This window comes from Macaca thibetana, chromosome 11 (genome assembly GCF_024542745.1).
Source record: "Macaca thibetana thibetana isolate TM-01 chromosome 11, ASM2454274v1, whole genome shotgun sequence".
NCBI classification, from domain to species: Eukaryota; Metazoa; Chordata; class Mammalia; order Primates; family Cercopithecidae; genus Macaca; species Macaca thibetana.
The window spans coordinates 32169144-32183873 of NC_065588.1; the positions used below are offsets into that span (position 1 = coordinate 32169144).

Consider the following 14730-nt stretch of genomic DNA (forward strand, 5'->3'; position numbering starts at 1 on the left):
TAATGTTTCTACTACTTGTGTGTGCCAAAAAATTACTGATTTTCTCAATCCTTTTCTATGAGTAGAAATCCTTTCCACTGGTTTATTTTCCTTTTGATTTTATTTTACTTTTGACACCCTGAAGGTTTAGTGCTCCTGTTTTAATTCCTTAGAGTGCCCTTAGGCAGATTATCTTTCCCACTCCCTCCTCTTCCCTTCACTCTTCTCAAAACTATAAAAATATAACGCTCATTTCTACCTGTTTTTGTGGCTTTTATGCTTTCAATGTATTCATCTACATGAGATTTAGTTTGATGTGTGGAACAGCAAGAGAGTTTAAATTAAAAATCTTCCTATAAATGGCTAAATGTCCTAATGCCATTTACAGTGTGGTACCCCTCCTATGATAAGAATATTACATTCTTATCCATATTAATTATTTCTTATTCAAACTTACCAGTGGCATTTAAGAAATCAATAGTTCAGTTGTTTATAGGTAAGAAGAATCATTCGTTATCTGCTATTTCAAAATTAATTGACTTTCATAGATATTTTCTGAAATGAAATATGGAAAACAATTATTTTTACAATGAGACTTGGAAAAAAATCAATACTAAGTTTCTTTTGTATATAGGATAGAGAGCCAATAATACCTATGCCTAAAACGTTCCAGTCTAGTTTTTTGTCTGCTAATAGGTGCTCAGTATGTCGGAGCTTTTCTTGAGGACCATTTGACCCTGTGTCTCTCTTTGCCCTTCCCCTTATGAAAATAGGCTGACCCCTACATCCAATCAAATCATCACGGCAGGGTGTTCCTCATTTTTAATGGAATGTCAGCCTTGCCTCCTGCTTGCCTGGTACCCAACACATACAATCTCTCTTCAGTCTGCAACACACAGTACTTGAGGCTGCCATTAAAGAGAGTTACCTCCAATTGCCTACTTGTTATTCTATTCCTATCAAAAACCCAGCTGACAGATATGCAAGGGGCATAGCCCAAGTGACATGTAATCCATCAATCTCTCCATTTTTTCTTAAGTCTTAGCTTTCTCTTGACATAGGCTTTTTATTTTTTTTAATTTATTTTATTTTATTATTATTTTTTTTTGAGATGGAGTCTCGCTCTGTCACCAGGCTGGAGTGCAGTGGTGCGATCTCGGCTCACCGCAGCCTCCACCTCCTGGGTTCAAGCGATTCTCCTGCCTCAGCCTCCTGAGTAGCTGGGACTACAGGCACATGCCACCGTGCCCGGCTAATTTTTGTATTTTTAGTAGAAATGGGGTTTCACCATGTTGGCCAGTATGGTCTCAATTTCTTGACCTCGTGATCCGCCCACCTCGGCCTCCCAAAGTGCTGGGATTACAGGCGTGAGCCACCGTGCCCGGCCAACATAGGCTGCTTTTTAAAATACAAGCTTGTCTGACCCATATAATGTGATGTTTTAAAATATGGACTCTGAAGACAAAGCATGGGCTCACAATCAGGCCCCACCACTTATTTTCAATAGAATCTTGTCTGAATCTTGTGATCTTTCCAAGCCTCAGTTTTTTCACCTGTATAGTAGGGATAAAAATAATAGTAAACAAATAAATGTATTTCTTTTGAATATCTAGTAGTATTTTAAAAATCAGATAACTAGCATTATATAATTCTATGTGCTTTATTTTTTACTTGTTTGCTGGGAATCAAAGAGCTTAGTTTTTTGTGTGTGTGTGTGTTTTTTTGAGACGGAGTCTCACTGTGTCCCCCAGGCTGGAGTGCAATGGTGCAATCTCGGCTCACTGCAAGCTCTGCCTCCTGGGTCCACACCATTCTCAAAGAGCTTAGTTTAAAGCTCAACTCAAGTGACTACTTGAGGGCTGGTCAGGATATCTGCTGTTATTTGGAACACAAGCTGTTTGCCCAGGACTAAGATCAATTGATTTTCCTAAAGCAAACAGTGAATTGAATGTAATCCAAATCATCAGCAGGAACAAAGGAGGCCGTATAGCTTAGCAGTTAAGGCATGGGATCTGAACTCAAACAGACTTGGGTTTGAATCATGGCCCTGAACAAGTTATGTGCCTCTCTCTGCCTAAGTTTCTTCTGTTAGATGAGCATAATATTGCAATATAGTGTTACTTTGAGAATTAAATGAGGTAATGCAAAGCTCTTAGAGTAGTTACTAAGATAAGTGCCCAATTAGCCATAGTCTAAGAAAAAAGGATGAGCCGAGCGCGATGGCTCACGCTTATAATCCCAGCATTTTGGGAGGCTGAGGTGGGCAGATTGTCTGAGGTCAGGAGTTCGAGACTAGCCTGGCCAACATAGTGAAACCCCTTCTCTACTGAAAATACAAAAATTAGCTGGGTGTGGTGGCACATGCCTGTAGTCCCAGCTACTTGGGAGGCTGAGGTGGAAGAATCGCTTGAACCCAGGAGGCAGAGGTTGCAGTGAGCCAAGATCATGCCACTGCACTCCAGCCTGGGTGATAGAATGAGACTTGGTCTCAAAACAAAAGGAAAAAGGATAAAATCACAACTTGGAGTAAAAAAAGCCAAAGGCATATTTAAAGATTTGAGTATTGGGTTAAAACAAGTTTTAACATCTGGAAAGAAAAAGCATCCATCAACTTTTCTTATCAAGAAACATGAATTATAGCCAGGTCCAGTGGTGTGTGCCTGTAGTCCCAGCTGCTTGGGAGGGGAGGTTGAGGCGGGAGGATCACTTGAGCCTGGGAGTTTGAGTACAGCCTGGGCAATATAGTGAGAACCCATCAGGAAGGAAAAAAAAAAAAGGTTGATTAAAAAAAGAAAAACAAAAAAGGCCAGACATGGTGGCTCACACTTGTAATCCCAGCATTTTGGGAGGCCAAGGTGGGAGGATCGCTTGAGGCCAGTAATTAAAGACAAGCCTGGACAACACAGTAGGACTCCATCTCTACAAAAATTTTAAAAATTAGCCAGGCATGGTGCCAGGTGCCTATAGTCTCAGCTACTTTGGAGGCTAAGGCAGGAGGAATGCTTGAGCCTGGGGGGTCGAGGCTGCAGTGAGCTATGATGGTGTCAATGCACTCTAGTCTGCAGTACAGAGTGAGACCTTGTCTCAAAAAAAAAAAAAAAGAAAAAGAAATCGTCTTTACAGTTACTTGATTATTTGTAGCTTTTCAATGTTTATTGTTTTTACTTTCCTTGCCCCAATATTCTGCATTCATCATATATTCATTAGGCACTATCTTTTTGTCAGAGACTGCTATAGGCACAGGAGATACAGCAAGAAACAAGACAAAACCCTTGGTCTCATGAAACTTACAGTCAAGTGTGTGAGATGGACATAAACATAATACTGTGCTATCATGTTGTAAAATGGGACCCCTCATTGAGAAACTGGGTTGGTTTGGGGGTGGGGTGTATGACATCAAGAGTTCTGTTTTGATCATGCTTAGTTCAAGATGCCTGTTCTGGCCAGGCACCGTGGCTCACACCTGTAATCTAGAACTTTGGGAGACTGAGGCGGGTGGATCCCTTGAGTCCAGAAGTTTGAGACCAGCCTGGGCAACACAGCAAAACCTCGTTTCTACAAAAAATACAAAAATTAGCCCGGTATGGTGGTGTATGCCTGTAGTCCCAGCTACTGGGGAGGCTGAGGTGGGAGGATCACTTGAGTCATGGTGACAGACTCACTCTGTCACCCAGAGCGAGACCCTGTCTCAAAAAGAAAAAAAACAAAAAAAGAAAAAAAGAAAAAAAAAAAGATGTCTGTTGACCTCCAAGTGGTGAAGAAGGTAATTGGATACACAAATCTGGGTTCAGGGTAGAGGCTGGTCTAGAGAAAGAAATTTGGGAGTCATCAGTGAATAGATGACATTTTAAGCCGTGGGCTCAGAGGAGATAACCTAAGGAATGACGAGAAGACGTCTAAGGATCCAGCTTCAGATACTGTAGTGTACAGAAACAGGTAGAGAAAAGGAGAAACCATTAAAGAAGACCTCTGTTGGGCTGGGCATGGTGGCTCACGCCTGTAATCCCAGCACTTTGGGAGGCCGAGGTGGGCAGATCACTCAAGGTCAGGAGTTCGAGACCAGCCTGGACAACATGGAAAAACCCTGTCTCTGCTAAAAATACAAAAATTAGCTGGGTGTGGTGGCGCACACTCACTTCACTCTAGCCCGTAGTCCCAGCTACTCAGGAGGCTGAGGCAGGAAAATTGGTTGAACCATGAGGCAGAGGTTGCAGTAAGCCGAGATTGCACCACTGCACACCAGCCTGGGCGACAGAGTGAGACTGTCTCAAAAAAACAACAACAACAAAAAAAAAAAAAACAAGAAGAAGCCTGAATTTGGTGGCTTACACCTGTAATCCCAGCACTTTGGGAGGCCAAATCGGGCAGATCACCTGAGATCAGGAGTTAGAGACCAGCCTGACCAACATAGCGAAACCCCGTCTCTACTAAAAATACAAAAATTAGCCAGGCATGGTGGTATGCGCCTGTAATCCCAACTATTCAGGAGGCTGAGGCAGGAGAATTGCTTGAACCTGGGAGGTGGAGTTGCAGTGAGCCAAGATTGCACCACTGCACTCCAGCCTGAGGGACAGAGCAAGACTCCATCAAAAAACAAACAAACAACGCCAAAAACCCAAGAAGACCTCTGTCTTCTAGAGCAGCCACCTAGAATCCTAGAGAAAAATGTCTTTCCAAAAGGAAGAAATACAGAACTGTGTGAGTAAAATGAAGCTAAGAATTAATTACTGGATTTGGCAAGATGGAGGTTGCTGATGACTTGGCAGGAGAGTTTCCCTGAGGTGGTGGGAACCAAAGTCTGATGAGAGTAGGCTGAAGAGCAAATGTGGGGAAACAGAGATGGCAAGAATCAGCAGTTCATATCAGGATTTTGCTGTGAAAGGCAACAGAGGGACGGGGTACCATTATTTTCATTTTGTTTTGTTGTTGGTTTCTGCTGCAGTGGTAGTTGTGTTAATGGGAGATGTATATTTTAAACTGATGATCCTTAAAGAAGGAGAAATTGATGAAGGAGAGAGGTGGGAGGGATAATTGCAAAAATGAAGTCCTTGAGCAGTGAGATCTGCTTCCTTATTATGCATATAGATGAAACCTTAAAATATAAAACAGACTCTTGTGCTGATTTTAAGAACTCTAAGTTAGAAGAGGGTGTGGAGAACTGGGAAGCTGGGGAGCCCATGATGCAGGATTTTTGCACTTTAGCTCAGCTAGGTTCAGGCTCTTGTCTCACAACCAGGAAGAATTAGGCACGCGGACACCAGAGGGTTAGTAGAGTAGAATTTATTAAGAAAGAGGAAAGCTCTCAGCGGCTCCACCCCATCCTTCCAGTGCGCATGTGAGCCCTTAGGCTGAGCTGCGCCATACTGATTTATTTCCCTTACTGCACATGTGTTAAGGAACGGAATTTTCCACTGTGGGCATGTTTAGGCAAGCCCCTTGTGCAAATTCCCATATCTGCACAAAATATCTGGTGTAAGCATTTGTGGGGCGGGTTGGAGGTTCTGTAGGGAGCCTTCCCTTACTGTCTGCCTAAAGCAAGCTGGCTAACTTCTTACACCTTACAGCACCAGTCTTTAGGGAAAGGAACCTCAGGTGGGTAGGGTAGAGTATAGCAACAGCTGGCGAGAAAAAAAGATTTGAAGAAACAAACTCTGTGTTGCCCTAGGGAGCAGATGTGGGATGGAAAAGTGAGGCTGGGCCTTAACTCACAAGAAGCCCAAGGTGTACAGGGATCTCTTTACAACAGAAAGTGTTCCTATATATGAGTTATTTGAAATAGCTTAATTATACCACTATACTGTCATTAACAATGGATAAATGTACTTCAAAGTAATTTATTAGTTCGTCTGTGAATATGTCTTTCCTTGTCTCTTTTCCCCCTCACCTAGAATATAAACAAGAGAGAAGAGAACTCCTGATCTGATTTTAGTGGAGGAAGGTGATACAGATCATTATGGCTATAAGGGGAGGATTCCTGTATTCCCCAGGTGTCCTGAAACCATTCACATGGAGCCTGAGTTAAAATACTCTGGGTTTGGGAGTGTCTTCCTGGAGATCACTAAGGGCTTCAGGAGTCCTTCAGATGGAGTTTTCTTTTCTCTTTCTCTCTCTTTTTTTTTTTTTTTTTTTTTTTTTTTTTTTTAGTATTTTAAAATGTATTTGGTTAGTTAGTAGCAGTATGCCAAAGTTGTTCCATTATTATATTTTGTTCATTCTTATGTGCAAGTGTCTTCCAATATGATTTGATAATGCCAACAATTTGCAAATGATTTTATTGCAGCATGACTTTGGTTCCCAGGAATGCTGAAGCACAGGTCCTAGAACAGAGGCTTGAAAAGGAAATAAAAGGGATTTGATCATAAATGCTTCTGAGGTTGGCATGCCAGACCATTTTGAGCTCAAATAGGAGACGAAAGAAAGGATGTTGGGAAATCCTGTATGGTGGAGAGGCTGAACTGTTGCAATGAAAAGACAAGAAGCATATTATTATGTTAATTCCACCACCCTAGATCTGCAATGCTGGAAGGACTGCCAAAACTAAAGCTTGTCCTACACCACGTTAATCACAAAGAAATTCTGTTTAGACGTTGAGTTAAACTTTCTCAACTGTATTCAGTACAGGATTAAGGGTTGAGATGGGGCATTCTGCATTTATGCTGTTTCTGTTCCAATCTGGGTCTCCTCATGCATTAGCTTTGTGGAGCTTGGGCAGGTAAATCCTTTGTGCCTTAAAGAAATGGAGATGATGATAATTCCTACCTCAGTGGGCTTATTGTGAGGATAAAATGCGATTAATAGAAAATAATTAGAATGATGCCTGGGATACATACTGTTCATTAAACATTGTATATTTTATTACTAGTGCACTGTTGTATAATAGGATGGCTATCTAGAAAACATCATGCAATTGGTAATACACATTTATCATCCAGTTAATTGAAAGAGGTAGTGATGGGACAGTGATGGCAGACATCGAATGCTCAGGGATGAAAAATGAGACAGGTTTTCTCTTGTTTTGTTTTATTTTTGCCTCTCAGGTATCCATCTACTTTTCAAAATTGTGTTATTTTAATCCTTATTACATACAGACATATTCTCGGTAAATTTATGCCACCATATGGAAGTATAAGGATGAAGCCAGGCACAGTGGCTCATGCCTGTAATCCTAGCACTTTGGGAGGCCGAGGCAGGTGGATCATTTGAGCCTATGAGTTCAAGACTAGCCTAGACAACATGGATAAATCCTGTCTCTACAAAAAAATAGAAAAATTAGCCAGATGTGGTGGTATATGCCTCTAGTCCCAGCTACTTTGGAGGCTGAGATGGGAGGATCACCTGAGCCCAAGGAGGTCGAGGCTGCAGTGAAATGTGATCATACCACTCACTTCACTTTAGCCAGGGTGACAGAGTGAGATCCTGTGTCAAAAAAAAGAAGTATAAGGATGAAATCATAAGCTTAGGTCCTAGTTCTTTTGAGTGAGTTAGAACCGATACAAAATTTTCTCCTTTTGGAATTTTATTTTTCTAATGTTTACCTCATTATTTTCTGACGATAATAGAAAATTATCCTTAAGTTATTGCCATTACAAAGGGAATTGTTGTTCTTTAAAATGCCAATTAAGAATATCTTCTTGTGTTCTTATATATATTTTTAAGCTATATATGCATATGTTAAAATATTTAAGTGAAATGGGAATGACATAAAAATGAAATCTTCCTCCTCACTACCTCAACCTCCAGTCCCACGCTATAGAAGTAAGTACTTAAATTAGTTTGCTGTAACAAATTACCACCAACTTTGTGGCTTAAAGCAACACAAATCCATCTCATAGTTGTGTAGCTCAGCAGTCTGAAATACGTCTCACCGGGGGAAAAAGCAAGGCATCAGCAGGACCGGTTTCTTCCTGGAGGCTCTAGGGAAGAATCCTTTTCCTTGCCCTTCTCACATTCTAGACCCCACTATTAACACTCAAATATTGTTTCAGAAATATTTAATGCTTCTTGATTTTTATCACTTAATTATATATTTTCAAGAACCCTCCATTCTTTTGTATACAGTTACATACTGTTCTACTGTATGGATACACCAGACATTATGTGTCCAGTTCCCTGTGTTAATGGAGTCTTGGTTTATTTTCAGGTTTTTATTTTCATAAATTATATCGTAATAATATCTTTATACTTTCATATGTATGCATTTTGGCAAACAGATCCATGGGATAAGTTGTTCTTGGTGTAGTTTCCAGGTAAAGCAGGATGTACATTTACACTTTTGAGACTTTTTAAATTGCCTTCTCAAAAGACATCTATTATCCTTTCCTCCAATGATGAGTAAGAGTTCACATTTCCACACAGTTTTGCGGTGCTTGGGAGTTTGTTTTTTTACAAAACTTTTTGAACTTTACCACTGCTATATATATAATATATAGTATATCTTTTTATATACAATATATATTATAAATGTATAATATATAATATATAACATAATATATAGAATATATATCTTATATATAATATACATACACCTTCTCTTTTTACTTTGTTTCACTTTAGTTATAAATTTGCCATGTTTGGAGGTTTTAGATGGTCTTAGCGAACCAGTTTCCCTAGAAGCAACATCCCTTCAGTCCGATTCACATCAAAGATGTGACTTAAACACCATCTGATGTTCAAGCAGTTTATTGTAGCAGTGCTCTTACAAGTCAGATAGTGGGAGCAGGTGGGTGGCATGGGCCAGATTCATTCAGAGGTCAGATGGCCGATCGCCTGTCCAGGATGGTCTCCATCTGGAGACTATCCTCAGAGTTTCAGAGATTCTTCCCCTTTCTTCTACCTGCGTTTAGTTCAGTCAATTACCAGACGTTTCTTTCATAAGAGGAGGTTAAGCTAGTCTTATAAGGGTAAGCTTTGTTAAAGGTTTACAAGAGTTGCATCCGTGATGAGGTGGCCTTATGTCCTGGAAATCCCTGGGCCAGGGTTGGAAATCCCCAGGCCAGGTGGCCTCACACTGCTAAGTGGCAGATAGTGTCAGTCCTGTGAGAGCTTGTGCATGCCTTATAGCTATCATTAATCTTGTAGTCATGATATGTCTCCTATAGGATGCTACGCAATTGGTTTTAGCATCTTACTGTGGTTTTGTTGTTGTGTGATTATTTTTGTTTTCTTTTGTTTTTTGTTTTTGTTTTTGAGACAAGGTCTTACTCTGTCATCCAGGCAGGAGTGCAGTGGCATGATCAAGGCTCATTGCAAACTCCGCCTCCCGGGTTCAAGTGGAAGGCAGAAGACCCTCCCACCTCAGCCTCCTGAGCAGCTGGGACTACAGTGCACACCACCGCACCCGAGTAATTTTTGCTTTTTTTTTTTTTTGACACAGAGTCTCACTCTGTCGCCCAGGCTGGAGTGCAGTGGCCGGATCTCAGCTCACTGCAAGCTCCACCTCCCGGGTTTACGCCATTCTCCTGCCTCAGCCTCCCGAGTAGCTGGGACTACAGGCGCACGCCACCTGGCCCGGCTAGTTTTTTGTATTTTTTTTTTAGTAGAGACGGGGTTTCACCGTGTTAGCCAGGATGGTCTCGATCTCCTGACCTCGTGATCTGCCCGTCTCGGTCTCCCAAAGTGCTGGGATTACTGGCTTGACCCACCGCGCCCGGGCCAATTTTTGTATTTTTTTATACAGACTGGGTTTTGCCATGTTGCCCAGGCTGGTCTTGAACTCCTGGGCTCAAGCAATCAGTCTGCCTTGGCCTCCCAAAGTGTTGAGATTACAGGTGTGAGCCATCGCGCCTAGCCAGCATCTTATACTGTTTATTAGCTGTTTGGATTCCTTTTTGTTTGAATTGCTGCTTGTTAATATGTTGGCCTTTTTTTCTGTTACATTATTAATAATGCCAGGAATTATGCTAGTTGCTATGCAAGATGCAGACTTGAGGGAAACCTGGTCCCTGCTTTCAAAATGCTTACTTTCCAAATCCGAACTCATTGTTTGACTTTAATGCCCCACTGGACTTGTCTAACAGCATTTTCCATTTTCCCTTTCAAAAGGACTCAAGATATACAAATTTAATTTGATGATAACAGCTCAAGAAAGACTGGATTCTTATTTTATTATTTTTATAGTAAAAATGATCAGACTCTTTCCTCTTTTAAGAACAAAAAGAAAGCAGAAGTGAATATTAAGCTTCCAATTAATGTTTATTCATCACAAATAGTAAGTAAATAATGACAGAAGTAATTCCTTAGTCACTCTCTAGCACATTTCTGTTTTATTTTTAACGTTTTTCATGATGTGAGATTTCCTAGATTTGTTTTATTTTCTGCTTCCCTCTAACTGCAATACAAGCTCCTTGTGGACAGGAACCACACCTGTCATAGTCACTGCCAAATCCCACCTGCCATAATCACTGCTGTATCCCACTTGTCATATTCACTGCCATATGTCATCTGCCATATTTACTGCTGTATCCCACCTGTCATATTCACTGCCAAATCCCACCTGCCATATTCACTGCTGTATACCACCTGCCATATTCACTGCCGTACGCCACCTGTCATGTTCACTGCCGTACCCCACCTGTCATATTCACTGCCGTACCCCACCTGCCATATTCACTGCCGTACCCCACCTGCCATAATCACTGCCGTACCCCACCTGCCATATTCACTGCCGTACCCCACCTGCCATATTCACTGCCGTACCCCACCTGCCATATTCACTGCCGTACCCCACCTGCCATAATCACTGCCGTACCCCACCTGCCATATTCACTGCCGTACCCCACCTGCCATAATCACTGCCGTACCCCACCTGCCATAATCACTGCCGTACCCCACCTGCCATATTCACTGCCGTGCCCCACCTGCCATAATCACTGCTGTACCCCACCTGCCATAATCACTGCCGTGCCCCACCTGTCATATTCACTGCCGTGCCCCACCTGTCATATTCACTGCCGTGCCCCACCTGCCATATTCACTGCCGTACCCCACCTGCCATAATCACTGCCGTACCCCACCTGCCGTATTCACTGCCGTGCCCCACCTGTCATATTCACTGCCGTACCCCACCTGCCGTATTCACTGCCATGTTTCACCTGCCGTATTCACTGCCGTGCCCCACCTGCCATATTCACTGCCGTACCCCACCTGCCGTATTCACTGCCATGTTTCACCTGCCGTATTCACTGCCGTACCCCACCTGCCGTATTCACTGCCGTACCCCACCTGCCATATTCACTGCCATGTTTCACCTGCCGTATTCACTGCCGTACCCCACCTGCCGTATTCACTGCCATGTTTCACCTGCCGTATTCACTGCCGTGCCCCACCTGCCATATTCACTGCCGTACCCCACCTGCCGTATTCACTGCCGTACCCCACCTGCCATATTCACTGCCGTACCCCACCTGCCGTATTCACTGCCGTACCCCACCTGCCGTATTCACTGCCGTACCCCACCTGCCGTATTCACTGCCGTACCCCACCTGCCGTATTCACTGCCGTGCCCCACCTGCCGTATTCACTGCCATGTTTCACCTGCCGTATTCACTGCCGTACCCCACCTGCCGTATTCACTGCCGTACCCCACCTGCCATATTCACTGCCGTACCCCACCTGCCATATTCACTGCCGTGCCCCACCTGCCGTATTCACTGCCGTACCCCACCTGCCATATTCACTGCCATGTTTCACCTGCCGTATTCACTGCCGTACCCCACCTGCCATATTCACTGCTGTGTACCACCTGTCATGTTCACTGCCGTACCCCACCTGCCATATTCACTGCCGTACTCCACCTGCCGTATTCACTGCCGTACCCCACCTGCCATATTCACTGCTGTATACCACCTGTCATGTTCACTGCCGTGCCCCACCTGCCATATTCATGCTGTACCCCACCTGCCATATTCACTGCCGTACCCCACCTGCCATAATCACTGCCGTACCCCACCTGCCATATTCACTGCCGTACCCCACCTGCCATAATCACTGCCGTACCCCACCTGCCATATTCACTGCCGTACCCCACCTGCCATATTCATGCTGTATCCCAAGCTTCCAGAGTAGGCTCCAGCATTCGTAGATGCTCAGTGAATGTTTGCTGAGTAAGCAAAATAGAAAATTTAAATATCTTAACAGGTACCACGTTTTGACATAATCACGTATAACATCTATTTAGAAATGCCTAGGCAGCACAAGCACATAAATAAACCCTGATCTTCCCCAAGATCTTTCCTCCTCTGTTCAGCATGCTGTATCAAGAGCAGCACATTTGTGTGTGTCACTGTCCCGTTCAAGTGGGGCGGTCGCGTCACCTGCCCTTGCTGAATCGAGCCTCTGAATTAGATGAAGGAAATTTGGGCCAAGTCTTCTGGAATTTAGTGACTACTATTATCTAGTTTCCCTCTGGTACAATTAGAAATGAGCAATGAACCAATATATAACCTCGCTTAAAAAGCAATTTCCTTTACTATTCTCCTTGTTTAATTAGTCTGTTTTGTTCTCCCTGAGCTTGAGAGGCATTTTTTCTCCCAAAGCAGAAGCATTAAGTAAGGTGCATTCAGTGTTTTGATGAGGTTCATTCATTCTCCTTGGACTAGATCTTGGCCACTGTATTAACTTGGGCTGCCATAACAAAATATCACATATCACAGACCAGGTGGCCCGAACAACAGAAATTGATTTCTCACAGTCCTGCAGTCTGGGAGGTCTAAGATCCAGGTCTCTGCTGATCGATTCCTGCTGAGGGCCCTCTTCCTGCTTGTGACAGCCGCCGCCTTGCTGCGTCCTCACGTGACTTTTCCTCTGTGCTTGCATGGAGAGAAAGAGACAGCAAGACAGATTCGCTGATGTCTCTTCATATAAAGGCACCGATTCCATCAGGCCACTGATCCCATCATCCCCCAGCCTCATGGCCTCATCCAATCCCATTTACTTCCCAAAGGCCCTATCTCCGATTACCATCACATTGGGAATTGGGGTTTCAACATAGGAGTTTGGGGGAACTCAAACATTCAGTTCATAACAGCCACCATGTGCCAGTCATCTGGACAGAGTTTGAAAAAGCCCTATCCGTGCCAAAATCTTACCTCTTAAGGTAGTAGAGGCATAACTGCTAATGTGAACCTTTAAAAATGTTCATTTATTCTACACATATTCCTTGTTTATGCCATATTACTCACTGGCTTAAAAAGCTTCTAATGATGAGGCATGGAACTTGGAGAAAGCACTCAAATTTTCTACCGTGTTCTGCAAGGCTGTGATCAGACACCTGCTTACCTCTCACACTGCTCCAGCCACACTGGCCTGCGTGCTGCTGCTTTCTCTCTTAGAGCCTTTGCTCTGGCTGTTCACTCTCCTTGTGGTGCTTTGCCCCAGATGGCTAACTCGTTCTTATCATTCAGGTCTCAGCTAATTGTCATCTTTCACAGGACATCCCTGACACCCAATCAGAATTACTCCCTTGACCAGCTGGCCTGTGCCAGATGCTTTGCTGGATATGAAGACACAAAGACCAGTAGTGCAGCCAGGCATATTAAATATTTACCCTTAATAAATGTTGACTTGTTATTAATAATAGAGCATATTAATATTATTAATTAGTAATTAATAATTTATTAATAGAGCATATATTGAACACCTATTTGCAAGGCACTGTGCTAAGTCTTTGCCATTATTATTATTATCATTTTATTTTTTATTCTTTTAGAGACAGGGTCTCACTCTGTGGCCCAGGCTAGAGTGCAGTGGTACAATCATAGCTCACTGCAACCTTGACCCCCTGGGCTCAAGCAATCCTCCTGTCTCAGCCTCCTGAGTAGGCAGGACTACAGCATGCACTACCATGCCCAGCTAATTTTTTAATTTTTTGAGACAAGTTTTTGCTATGTTGCCCAGGCTGCTCTTGAACTTCTGGCTTCAAGCAGTCCTCCCGCCTCGACCTTCAAAAATGCTGAGATTACAGGCATGAGCCGCTACGCCTAGGCCTTTGCCATTATTTATCTAATTTAACCCTCACAGCTATCCTCTGATAAACATATGATTATCATCCCCACTTTGGGTCAGATCATAAAACCAAAACTTAAGGAGGTCAACGCACCTGCCAAAGGTCACACACAGGAAAGTAACAGAACTGAGATTTACCCAGTTTTGTTGAGCTTCAGGTTTTAAAGTCAGAAAGATTCCTCTTTTACAAAATGATAGAAAAGGTTTTTTATTTTGAAAAATTGAACAAATAATAGATAAGAAGGAAAACTGTAAAAAGAGACAGTGATGACTAATCAATGATAAAGCTGTTTTGTAATCACACAGACCTTGGTTTGAATTCTGACCCAGCCACCAATTGGCTGTGTCACTGTGGACTCAAGACTTCTCTTTTGTTTTTTATCTGTAAAAAGGAAGTTATGAGCATTACATGAAATAAATACTGACATGAACAGATTTTCATTCAATGTTAGTTTGATTTTATTGAATAATAATAACAAATTGCAGCATCTAATTATGCAGTTCATCATCAGATACAAATAAGCACTTAATTTATTTTTAATGATATAAAATCTTTTCTGGCCGGGTGTAGTGGCTCATGCCTGTAATCCCAGCACTTTGAGAGGCCAAGGCAGGCAGATCACAAGGTCAGGAGATTGAGACCATCCTGGCTACCATTCTGGCTAACATGGTGAAACCCCATCTCTACTAAAAATACAAAAATTAGCTGGGCATGGTAGCGTGCGCCTGTAGTCCCAGCTACTCGGGAGG

At 42.9% G+C, this 14730-nt stretch overlaps 1 protein-coding gene and 1 long non-coding RNA gene across 7 annotated transcripts in view; one reads left to right on the forward strand and one right to left on the reverse strand.

The window, feature by feature from the left end:
* Positions 1-14730, forward strand: part of BICD1 (BICD cargo adaptor 1) — a 275638-nt gene that overhangs the window by 132478 nt on the left and 128430 nt on the right. The window lies entirely within an intron of this gene.
* On the reverse strand, positions 10428-11846 carry LOC126930950 (uncharacterized). 2 transcript variants are annotated; one of them, XR_007717723.1, is made up of 5 exons: positions 11824-11846; positions 10966-10991; positions 10745-10809; positions 10628-10691; positions 10428-10523 (listed from the first exon to the last, which is right to left on the reverse strand). It is a non-coding gene; the product is annotated as an uncharacterized LOC126930950 (long non-coding RNA). The 2 variants fall into 2 exon arrangements; XR_007717724.1 differs by lacking the exons at positions 10966-10991; positions 11824-11846 and having other exon boundaries at positions 10771-10817.